The sequence below is a fragment of the Bison bison genome, unplaced genomic scaffold (genome assembly GCF_000754665.1).
Source record: "Bison bison bison isolate TAMUID 2011002044 unplaced genomic scaffold, Bison_UMD1.0 scf7180017864180, whole genome shotgun sequence".
Taxonomy (NCBI): Eukaryota; Metazoa; Chordata; class Mammalia; order Artiodactyla; family Bovidae; genus Bison; species Bison bison.
In genome coordinates, this window is record NW_011494752.1 from 1,147,345 (window position 1) to 1,159,586 (window position 12,242).

Consider the following 12,242-nt stretch of genomic DNA (forward strand, 5'->3'; position numbering starts at 1 on the left):
TGTCTATTTTCTGGCTATGATATTGCACTAAAGTTTTTCAAAATGTTACCATTGGAGGAAACTGGATAAAGGGTACATGGGATGTCTTTATATCCTTTCTTAAAGCTGCATATAAATCTGTAGTTATCTCTGTGCTGTGCTTAGTTGCTCACTCGTGTCCAACTCTGTGATCCCATGGACTGTAGCCCACCAGGCTCCTCTGTTCATGAGGATTCTCCAGGCAAAAATACTTGAGTGGGGGGTTACCATGCCATCCTCCAGGGGACCTTCCCAACCCAGGGGCTGAACCCAGATCTCCTGCATTGCAGGTGGATTCTTTACCATCTGAGCCACCAGGGAAACCCAAACATGATCTGCACCTCCAGGGACTCGAACCTGGGTTGCAAGAATGGTAATCTTCCATGAGCGGTGAGATATAGTTATCTCAAAATGAGTTTAGTTTTATAAAGAATAACTTTAGTACAGTATAGTACTAAAATAACAGTATATAAAATATATATATATATATATATATTTTGTAGTATATAAAAAAAATAACAGTTCCTTCCCTGGAAGAGTTCTGTCTAATCAGGGAGAGAGATACATAAACAGTAATGACTACCCAAAGAGACACTGTTATTCAAAGTTTTCTATGTGCCTGTGCGGGAGATGAAGATAGACTTACTTTCAAGCTGCAGTAATGGTATCAGTGTAAATATAGTTATATAGATCAGTGGAACATAAATAGATTCATCAGAGTCCATAAATAGATTCACACATATTCGATTAGTTAATGTTGCTAAAGAAACTCAATGGGGAAAAGATCATCATTTGGACAAATGGTGTTGGAAAAATTGGGTGACCAAAGGACTTCCCTTGTGGCTTAGCTGTTAGAGAATCCGCCTGCAATTCGGGAAACCTGGGTTCGATCCCTGGGTTGGGAAGATCCCCTGGAGAAGGGAATGGTTACCCACTCCAGTATTCTGGCCTGGAGAATTCCATTGGCTGTATGGTCCACAGGGTTGCAAAGAGTCAGGCTAAGTCGACTTTCACTATGCCAAAACAAAATAAACAAAAATCTGACCATATAGACAGATTAACTCAAAAGATTTAAATGTAAGAGGTAGAATTATAAAACCAGAAAAATAGGTGAATGTATTAGAGTGAAAAACAAAAAACAAATTTGATGTCATCAAAGTGAAAATTCTTTGTTCTTCAAAACAATACTATTGGACCTTCCCTGGTGGCTCAGTGGTAAAGAATCCACCTGCCAATGCAGAAGACATAGGTTTGATCCCTGGTCTGGGAAGATCCCAAGTGCCAAGGAGCAACAAGGCCCTCAAGCCACAACTACTGAGGTTATGCTCCAGAGCCTGGCAGCTGCAACTATTGAACCCACGTGCCACACTAATGAAGCCTGTATGCCCTAGAGCCCGTATTCTGCTACAAGAGAGGTCACTGCAGTGAAAAGCCTGTGCACCACAACTGGAGAGTAGCCTCTGTTCGTCCCAATCAGAGAAAAGCCAACATAACAACGGAGACCCAGCATAGCCAAGAATAAATAAATAAAATTATATTTTTTAAAAAAACAACAAAGTTAAGAAAATTAAAAGGCAAGCCACAGACTGGGACAAAATATTTGCAAAACATCTATCTGACAAAGAATTTGTATGCACAATAAACAAAGAGCTCTTACAGCTCCATATAACAAGGCAAATAAAAAGTGATCAAAATATTTTAATAGTTATATCATCAAAGAAGATATATGGATGACAATTAGCATATGAAACATGCTCCAGTGTCTTTAGTCATTGCTGCTGCTGCTGCTAAGTCGCTTCAGTCGTGTCCGATTCTGTGCAACCCCATAAACGGCAGCCCAACAGGCTCCCCCATCCCTGGGATTCTCCAGGCAAGAACACTGGAGTGGGTTGCCATTTCCTTCTCCAATGCATGAAAGTGAAAAGTGAAAGTGAAGTCCCTCAGTCGCGTCCGACTCCCAGCGACCCCATGGGCTGCAGCCCACCAGGCTCCTCGGTCCATGGGATTCTCCAGGCAAGAGTATTGGAGTGGGGTGCCATTGCCTTCTCCAGTCTTTAGTCATTAGGAAAATACAAAATAAGCCCCGCAAGTAGACACTGATACACACTTCTAGAATAGTTAAAGTGAAAAAAGACTGAATTTGCCAGGTGTTGATGAACACGGTAAGCAACCAGAATTCTCATACACTGATGGTGAGAATGTAAAATGGTTTAACCTCTGTGGAAAATGGTTTGGCAGCGTCTTAAAAAGTTCAACACACTTACCATATGACCCAGCCAGTCTGCTTCTAGGAATTTACCCAAGAGAAATCAAAGCTGTATGAAAACATCCATAGTAGTTTTATCTGCAATAGCCCCGAAGTGGAAACATTTCCAATCAACTGGTGAATGGATAAATCATAGTTTAGCTTCGTGATGGAATACTACTTAGTTGTAAAAAAGAAAGAACTATTGATACATGCATAATATGGATAAATCTCAAAGAAACTATGCTGAACAAAACAATTCATACAAAAAAGACTATATGGTTCCATTTATATAGAATTTTAGAAAATGCAAACATAATCTTTATTGCCTTAAAGAAAAACAATGTATCCTGGGAACACAGAGTTAGGACGGGGAGAGATTGATTACAAAAGAGTAGAAGGAAACTTTGGGAGATGAAGGATGTGTGTATTATCTTTTTTTTTTTTTTTTGGCTATGCCACCCAGCTCTTGGGATCTTAGTGTCTTGATCAGGGACTGAACTCAGGCCCTCGGCAGTGAGAGGGCAGAGTTGTAACCACTGGATGGCCAGGGAATTCCCTATGTGTATGATCTTAATTGTGGTAACATTTTCATCGTGTACGCATGTGTTAAAACTCATCAAATTGTGTGCTTTACATGTGTAAATTTCATCATGCTTCAATTATATCAATAAAGATGCTTTTAAAAATCCAATAAAATAATAACAGTAATGTGTGCTTTTTGGCAGCTTACGAAACACTTTGTGATCTTCACAGCACCTGAAGAAGGGAGGAAGCAGAGTATTTGCCTGGTTTCCAGATGAAACACAGGACCTGGGAGAGGTGACAGGGTTTGCCCTAAGCTACAATACCAGAATATAGGTAAGTTGAGCTGGGCCCCATGCCTTAGGTTGGATTGGTAGAGTAAAAGTCACTGGAATTGGATCCCAATCTGTCCCAGCCATTTACTAGCTGATCTCCTTAGGTTACTTCTTTATTTCTTATTGTATTGTGAATTAGAATATAGATACCATGGAGTTGGACATGTATAGATACAGAGTTGGACATGACTGAGTGACTGAACAATAGCAACAACAGAAACATTAATAAAACACATACGTACAGTTTAATAAATAATTATAAAATGAACACCCACATAAACATCACCCAGGTAAGTCGAAAAACATATTGTCAACCAAGGGCTCCCTGTGAGACCCCTCCCCAAGCACAGCCCCACCCCTGCACTGCCACCCCCTGCACAGGTAACCACCATCTTTCCAGTTACTATCGTGGCTGGAGCCCCATGGTCTCTTTCTTGGATTAATGCAAGATCCTTCGAACAAGGTCTCCACATTCTATCCTTGCCCTCTTTCTTCTCAATGCTGGTGTCAGAATATTCCTTCTAAACTAGCTCAGATGAGACTTCTCTGGTGGTCCAGTGGTTAAGAATCCACCTACCAATACAGGGGATGCGGGTTTGATCCCTGCTCTGGAAACTAAGATCCCACATGCCTTGGAGCAACTAAGCCCGTGCACCACAAGAGAAGCCCATGCACCCCAATGAAGACTCAGCACAGCAACCCCCCAAAAACCCAAGAGTTATAAAATATGTCAGATCATGTCACTCTGTGTAAAACCCTACAGTGGTCCCCCATTTCATTCAAAGTAAAAGCTACTCTCCCCATCATGCCCTGAGTTCCAGGCACCTGGCCTCCTCACTGTTCCTTGCACAAGAAGACCCCTGCTAGACTCCTTCCTTGGGACCTTCACACTGCCTATTCCCTCAGCCCCAGTCAGCCTGGGATTGGGCTGGAAGGCTCCCTCCCCACTACTTAACTGGCTCTTTCCCCTCCTTCGTGTATTTGTTCAAATCTCTCCTTTGCAATGAGGCAAACCCTGACCACCCTATTTAATACTGCAACCTACTTGCCCTCAACCTCTGATGAGGAAATTCTTTATTCATTTACTTATTTTTCATTAATATTTGTATGGAGGTATAGTTGATTTAAAATACCATGTTGATTTCAGGTATACAGCACAGAAATTTAGTTATACACACACACACACACACACACACATTCTTCTTCAGATTCTCTTCCCTTATATGTTATTACAAAACACTGAGTAGAGAGTTCCCTGTGCTTAACAGTAGGTCCTTGTTGGTTATCTATTTTATATATAGTAATGTGTATATGTTAATCTCAATCTCCTAATTTATCCTTCCCTGATTTGGGAATTCTTTATCCTCTGTTTTTTGTTTGTTTGTTTTCTTTTTCCCATAGCCCCACTTTTCAATATACTATTATAACTTCTTTGTTTATTTTATAGATTGTTTATTGCTGCTTCCCCTGGTAAAATGTGAGCTCCACAGGGTGAGCATTTTTATTTGTTTCCTTCACTGTTGCTCCAGTGCTCAGAGCTGTACCTGGCATATTGCAGGAGTTCAGTAATTACTCACTAAAGGAAAGAAGGACTATCCTTCTCCTTCTTCTTTTTTTTTTTTTTTTTTAGCAGTAATCATTTCCAAGCTTTTTTTTGTGTGTGGTTTTTCCAACTATGTATCCCCTCCAAATAATACAATTTAGTTTTTCTTGTTTTAACTCTACCTGATTATTCAAAATGTCTACCCAGAGTAATAAGTCTCTAGCAAAGGCAACAAAAAAAGAGACTTTTAGGAAATACTCAACTCATAGCAATAAATTCAAACTTAAAGACATTGTCAGAAATGACTTTCCAAAGGAGTGGTAGAACTGGTTAAAGCTGGTGCTAATATTGTGTGCTGTGTGTGTGCTCAGGCACTCAGTCGTGTCCAACTCACTCCATGGACTGTAGCCCGTCAGGCTCCTCTGGCCACGGGATTTACCAGGCAAAAACACTGGAGTAGGTTGCCGTTTCCTTCTCCAGGGTTCCATGCGATTTGAATTCTACTGTAACTGTGTTTTTCATGTTCCACTTTCTTTTGCTGAATACTCTGTTATGCGATTCGTTCATGTGTGTGTAGCTGCAGTTCATTCATTTCCCCTGCTGTCAAGTTTCCTATGGTATGAATATGCTACAATCCAGCCAGCCAGGTGTTGAAGGACATCTGGGCTCTGTCTAGTTTTTAGACAATCTCGTATATGTGTCCTGGCACATATGTTTACGAGATACATTCACAGGAGAGGAGCTGCAGGGTCTTAGTGTATATGACTCTTCAACTTAATAAGATAATGTCAAATGGTTTCCAAACTAGTTACATCCATCTGCCCTCCCATCTGCAATAAGGGCACCTGTCTGTAATAAGGTCACCTCTTTGGACCTCAATTCTCCCTGTACTTCCTTTGTAACATTAGAGAACTGGACTAGGGTTCTTCTGAAATCTCTTTGGGTTCTGTCATCAAGGAGCCTTGAATACATAGCACCTGGGGCTGTGCATCCTTGAAGCAACATCTAAGTTGTGAGGGAAAGCGGTGAACACAACCCATGCTTTAGATGAGGCCTCCCAACATCCCAGATGTCTCTTAAGATTTGTAGTGGGATTTCCCTGGTAGTCCAATGGCTAAGACTCTGCACTCCCAATGCAGGGAGCTTGGGTTCAATCCCTGGTCAGGGAACTAGATCCCAAATGCCACAATAAAGATCGAAGATACAGTGTGCCACAACTAAGACCCAGCACAGCCAAACAACAACAACAAAAAAGATTGGTATCAGGGTAGAGACTGTGGCCCTGATGGAACTTGACACCTCTTATCTGTACATCATGACCTCTGCTTCTACCTACCCTTTATGTCCCCAAAACAGAACATGACAAAGAGAGACAAGAGGCAAAAATGATGAATCCACTCAGAGATAAGGTAAAACATGGCAAGTAAAGGCCGGGGGTGAGTGATCTGTTGGGGAGAAGTTGTATAGCTTCTGTCTTGGAAAAGGAAGTGGTCAACTGCCTTCTTAGGGGAAAGTTTCCTGAAAGAAGAGGGAATGTCACAGAAAAACACCTGGTGGGGAGGAAGTGGCAGCAGTTTTTCAGACAGGGTGATGGCTTCCCTAGTGGCTCAGACTGTAAAGAATCTGCCTGCAATGTGGGAGACCTGTGTTTGATCCCTGGGTTAGAAGGTCTGGAGGAGGGCATGGCAATCCACTCCAGTATTCTTGCCTTGAGAGTCCCATGAACAGAGGAGCCTGGTGGGCTACAGTCCATGGGGTCAAAAAGAGTCGGATACAACTGAGCGACTAAGCACATAGAGGGTAAATTTGAGGATGACTAGAAAGAAGCCAGCCACGAATCAGTTGGTGTGGCTGGGAAATATTTCCTGAGCACAGATGCTGGGTCTGGTGGACCCTCCCTGGGGCACTTCCCCAGAGCGCACCCGCCCTTGGTTCCAACTGTTGTGGGGAAAAAACTGAGTGTTGAAGGAGTGAGAACTCCCCCTGGTTCTCCAGAGGGAGGATGACGGGTCTCTGTAGTCAGAGACCCATGGCTGTCGCATGATAAAGTGGGTTTAGAACTGCAGGCTTTCATAGACTCTCCTCCTGGCTGCATCTTCTCCTTCCTCCCCGCTACTGTTCCCCTACGATTCCTTTCCTTCATTCACATATTCAATCCAGCTGATATTCGGTCATGCATACAGTGAGTGCCTAATATGTGTCTAGCCCCCTGTGAGGCACAGGGGACGGCATAATAAACAGGCACACAGCCGAGTCTTGAGGATCTCATCAGCCAATGGGGAGATGCACTGGACTGGATTATCTTTCCCTCCTCTTCACCTGAAGCGGTTGTAGGGGACTGGGTTTCCCGTAGTAGGTGCTCAATGACTATTAGCTGAAATGGATTAAAATCCAGGGAGGAGTCATTAGGTAGTCTAAAGCTTCTTCTTCTTTTTTTGGCTGCCCTGGGTCTTTGTTGTGGCGTGGAGACTTCTCTAGATGGGGTGCCAGGGCTTCTCTTGTTGTGGGTTCCAGAGAGTGCAGGCTTAGTATTTGCCAAGTGTGGGCCTGTCTAGTTAGGGCTTAGCTGCCTTGTGGCATGTGGAATTTTAGTTTACCAGGATCTAAACTGAGTCCCTGTATTGGAAGGCAGACTCTCAACCACTGAACCACCAAGGAAGTCCCCAGACTAAAGCTTCTGAAACTGAGATAGAATGCCCAAAGCCTGGCACAAAGATGGTGAGGCAGGAGGTAGATGCCTCCTCCTCCTGCCCCCAGCATAAAACAATTGGAGATTCATTCCTTGTGGACCAAAACTTTAATACAAGAATAGCAGGACACTTAAGGGAGGAGGCTGAGCCCTGCCCCGACCACATATTTCTCATTCCTGAAGTCAGGAGACCTCCCTGACCACAGGTGCTCAGAAAGGCTCCTTGGGAATCAAAGGAGGAGTGATGTCAAGTGATGCTCTACCCATAGGTCTTTGCAGTAGAATCCATCTTGGCTAAGAGATGTGTGCACACATGGAAGGACACTGAGATAAACCAAATATGGATGATTGGCCAAGGGAAAACTGGAAGAATTGCCCCATTTAAGTGATTTAAATTGCCATAATGGTGCAACACAGGGATTCTCCCTCTGAGTCTGCTGGTGTGCCTACCAACATGTACTGTACTCTTTTTCCTCCTAATAAATACTTACTTGCTTCACTACTTTCTGTCTTTGTGGAAATTCTTTTCTGCAAATCCAAAGGGCCAGGGCCCTTGTCACTGACCACTGGTCTAGTGGCTAGGATCTGGTTCTTTCACTGCTGTGACCCAACCCCAACCTCTGGCTGGGAACCCAAGCCTGGCTCCAAGCCATTGCAGCCTGAGGCCATCAACAGTACCCAGGGACAGGAACCTGTCCTCTGCCAAGCTGAGGAGGGAGGTGATTCAAATGGGAAAATCAGAAGAGTTTAAAGCTTTTAAGTCAGAGAACAGAAAGGTAAGAATGGGAGGTCCAAATTGATTCATTTGAGGTAGAGGAGCCTCTGCAGTGGCATGGTGGGGTAATGAGGGAGTCTGGGGAGTCTTGGGGGTCTGCAATGGGCCCACTGAGGGAACTGAAAAACTTCCATGATTGGCTCATGGATCCTCTGGTCAGCACCTCTCCTCTTTCACTCCTTGGATAGTAACTTTCTTGTTGTTCTGCCCAGGATTAGTCAAACCTGGGTCCAGCAACATCGAGATGGGGAACTTAATCACTCAGCAAACACTTACTGACTAGGTGCATGCATGCAAAGTTGCTTCAGTCATGTCTGGCTCTTTGTGACACTGTGGACTGTAGCCTACCAGGCTTCTCTGTCCATGGGATTTTGCAGGCAAGAATATTGGAGTGGGTTGCCATGCCTCCTCCAGGGGATCTTCCTGACCCAGGGATTGAACCCGCATCTCTTACATCTTCTGCCTTGGCAAGAGGGTTCTTTACCGCTAGCACCACCTGGCAAGCCCATTGACTAGGTACCAGGCCCTATTGAAAGTGCTGGAGAGAGCAGCCAGAAAATACATACATCTGCAATATATTGAAGGATAAGTTGTTAGAAATGGAATTGCTGGGGCTGTGGACACGTGCATTTAAAAATTTTCTCAATATTGTCAAATTGATGTACAAAGTTTATGACAGCCTAGATGCCTGTTTCTGGATGTGTAATTTTTTTTTAAATTTTATTGAAGTATGGTTGATTTGAATTTTATTGAAGAATTTTATTGAAGTATGGTTGATGGCTGGATGGCATCACTGACTCGATGGACATGAGTCTCAGTGAACTCCGGGAGTTGGTGATGGACAGGGAGGCCTGGCGTGCTGCGATTCGTGGGGTTGCAAAGAGTCGGACACGACTGAGCAACTGATCTGATCTGATCTGATGGTTGATTTGCAAAGTGTTAATTTCTGCTTACAACAAAGTGATTGTTATACATATATATATTTTTTTTACAGTCTTTTCCATTATGGCTTATCAGAGGATATTGAATATAGTTCCCTATGCTATACAGTAGGACCTTGTTGTTTGGCTGGTTGTATCTCTCTAACCAGGGGGATAATTGCTACACAGTAGATTCTCCCTGACTGCAGTCTTCCCACTAGCCCACAAAGATCCTGAGTTGCTCAGATATGCAGATGACACCACCCTTATGGCAGAAAGTGAAGAGGAACTAAAAAGCCTCTTGATGAAAGTGAAAGAGGAGAGTGAAAAAGTTGGCTTAAAGCTCAACATTCAGAAAACGAAGATCATGGCATCTGGTCCCATCACTTCATGGGAAATAGATGGGGAAACAGTGGATTTATTTTTTGGGGCTCCAAAATCACTGCAGATGGTGACTGTAGCCATGAAATTAAAAGACGCTTACTCCTTGGAAGGAAAGTTATGACCAACCTAGATAGCATATTGAAAAGCAGAGACGTTACTTTGCCAACAAAGGTCTGTCTAGTCAAGGCTATAGTTTTTCCAGTGGTCTGAAGAATTGATGCTTTTGAACTGTGGTGTTGGAGAAGACTCTTGAGAGTCCCTTGGACTGCAAGGAGATCCAACCAGTCCATTCTGAAGGAGATCAGTCCTGGGCTTTCTTTGGAAGGAATGATGCTAAAGCTGAAACTCCAGTACTTTGGCCACCTCATGCGAAGATTTGACTCATTGGAAAACACTCAGATGCTGGGAAGGATTGGGGGCAGGAGGAGAAGGGGACGACAGTGGATGAGATGGCTGGATGGCATCACTGACTCGATGGACGTGAGTCTGGGTGAACTCCGGGAGTTGGTGACGGACAGGGAGGCCTGGCGTGCTGTGATTCATGGGGTTGCAAAGAATCGAACATGACTGAGTGACTGAACTGAACTGAACTGAAGGCCAGAAAAGGAGTACCTTCACAGGAGGTGTTTTCTTTAGCTGTGGAGAGGTAGTCCTTCTCCAAGATGGGTGCTATTTGGGGAGATTCTGAGTAGGGGTGGAGCTCATTCCATGTAGGAGTGGAAGGCTCTCTGTGACCAACAGGAGAGAGGAGCTGAGGAAATGCTGTTTCAAAAAGATGCCTGTGAGGGAAGGGACCAGAAACTGACATCATCAGGGATCACTTTGTTCAGGCATGGCCAACAAGTGTATTGGGGGGAGAAGGATTTGGCCAGGTTTTTGTGTACAGCAATGTGGTAGCATTGTTACAGTGTGACCCCAGCGCCTGGCAGGAACACAGACATGTGGTCTGTTTGCACACTGCGCTGACCCTTTCACCTGAGCTGCTCAGCGCATGATCCTCCTTCCTGGAGCTAGACAGCTGTTAGGGTCAGGGAGCAGCTCGAGAGACCTAGAGGACTGGGATGGACATAGGAAAGCTCCAGGATGTCTCAGCAGTAAATCTATGTCTTGGTTTCTAGGACTGTCTGATTTTAAAAATTCTGTCCCACAAGTTCACCAATACCTGTCAGACCGGGTGTCCCAGTTTTTGATTTGGAAAATGCACTGTTTCCCCGGTAATGGAGAAGGGGAAGGCAGCAGTTCATTCATTCCTCTAGTCTAAGCGTGAGATAGTGGAGGCGGGGCGGGGAGCCCGAGCAGCAGAGATGGCCCCAGCCTTGCGCTAGAATCTCTCATTGAATTCTCTGCTCTGTGCGCCCAGGTGAGTGGATGAGTGGTGGTGACTGACGCGAGGTGGTGATTGACCCCTCCTAGCCCCACCTGCTTACGCGGTCCTCCGCCCTATCCCATTTACAGTGGGAGGTCTCATCTATCTCTGCTCTCGGCCTCGCTCCACCAGCTTAAGGAAGAGAGTCCACGTGCAAATGGGCAAGCAGTCTTGCAAAAAGCAGGTCTAAGCAACTGGGTTCGATGTGGCCGATTTCAAGCTGCCAGGATACGGACGTCAGTTTCTCCCAAAGCTAGATGGGAAGGAGACTCTGGGTCCCCAAGGCTGCGATACAGCCCATTCGGCCAACACCCCAGCCCCCACTCCCCAACACCCCATCGCAGCGGCTCTAGGCCCACCTCCTAAGCGATCAGGCCATGGCCCCCAGCCTCGTAAGCTCCCCTCCCAGCGTAGCCCGGCCCATCTCCCCACCGGAGGCCCCGCCCCCGACCCCTCCCTGGCTTGGCAGGCTCCGGAGAGGCGGTGCCCGCCAGCCGTCCGGGGCAGACGCACCAGCGGGACTACAAGTCCCAGCAAACCCTGGGGCCTGGCCTCGGGGGCGGGGCTATATCAGGCAGCGAATTGGGAGGAGGTCTGGCGCTCAGGCTAGGGAATGCGTGTGGCCAATGGCCGGGCGGCTCGCGCTGTGTGCCGATGGGGGCGGGGAGAAGCCCGCCAGCGCCCGGACAAAAGCCAGGTCTCCGGCGGCTGCGGGAGGCTGGAGCGCTCCTAGCAGTGGGCGGTGACTTAGGTCCTGTAGACTGAACGCCGCGCATAGACTTTCTCGGAGAGGTGAGTGGCCGACGGCTGTTTTCGCGAGATGGACCCCACCTGGTCCAGGAGCTTCCTGCTTCCCTCCCCCAACCCGGAACCGCCTCCTTCGAAGCCAGCTTGGGGCTCACGCGCGCTCCCTGCACCTGCTTGGAGTTTTGGGGGTCTTAGTTTTAGGTTAGCCTTCGCTGGGATCCCGGCCGGTGGCCTCGTGTCGCCCTCCCCTCCCCCGCCCCAACTCCTCCACATTCTAGTTCCCGGAGTTTGCACAAGGCTGGCCGCCGTTGTTGCCTGCCTTCCCTCCGCCGTATTACATCGCCCCTAACTGGCTCCCCTCATCCCCACCCCGGGACTAGTCGCCGGGCCTCATCGGGCTTTCTGTGGCCACCTCTTGCCCCGATCTGGGTCCCTCCACCCCGGCCATCGGATGCCCGGCAAAGGAGGTAGAGCGGTGGCTAGTCTCCCCACTCCTACTCCTCACCAGTCGGTTCAGGCCCTCCCTTTTAGTTCTGTGGAGAGTCGACTGAGCCCCGCGCCAAAGTGGAAGGAGCGAGCAGGGCGCGCAGCCGCCGAAGACCACACTTGGCAGGGCCAAGCCAGGCCTCGCCACGAGGAACTATCCTTGGATGGGCGGTGCAGGGAGGACTCTCCTAGCTCTGGGGGTGCCGTCA

At 46.6% G+C, this 12,242-nt stretch overlaps 1 protein-coding gene across 3 annotated transcripts in view; it reads left to right on the top strand.

Annotated features, from left to right (window-relative positions):
* Window positions 1–11,415: 11,415 nt before the first annotated feature.
* Window positions 11,416–12,242, top strand: part of ACLY (ATP citrate lyase) — a 44,652-nt gene continuing 43,825 nt past the window's right edge. For all 3 annotated transcript variants that reach the window (XM_010842531.1, XM_010842532.1, XM_010842533.1), the window contains exon 1: window positions 11,416–11,592. The gene's annotated coding sequence lies outside the window, so the exon portion shown is untranslated. The remainder of the gene's footprint in view (window positions 11,593–12,242) is intronic.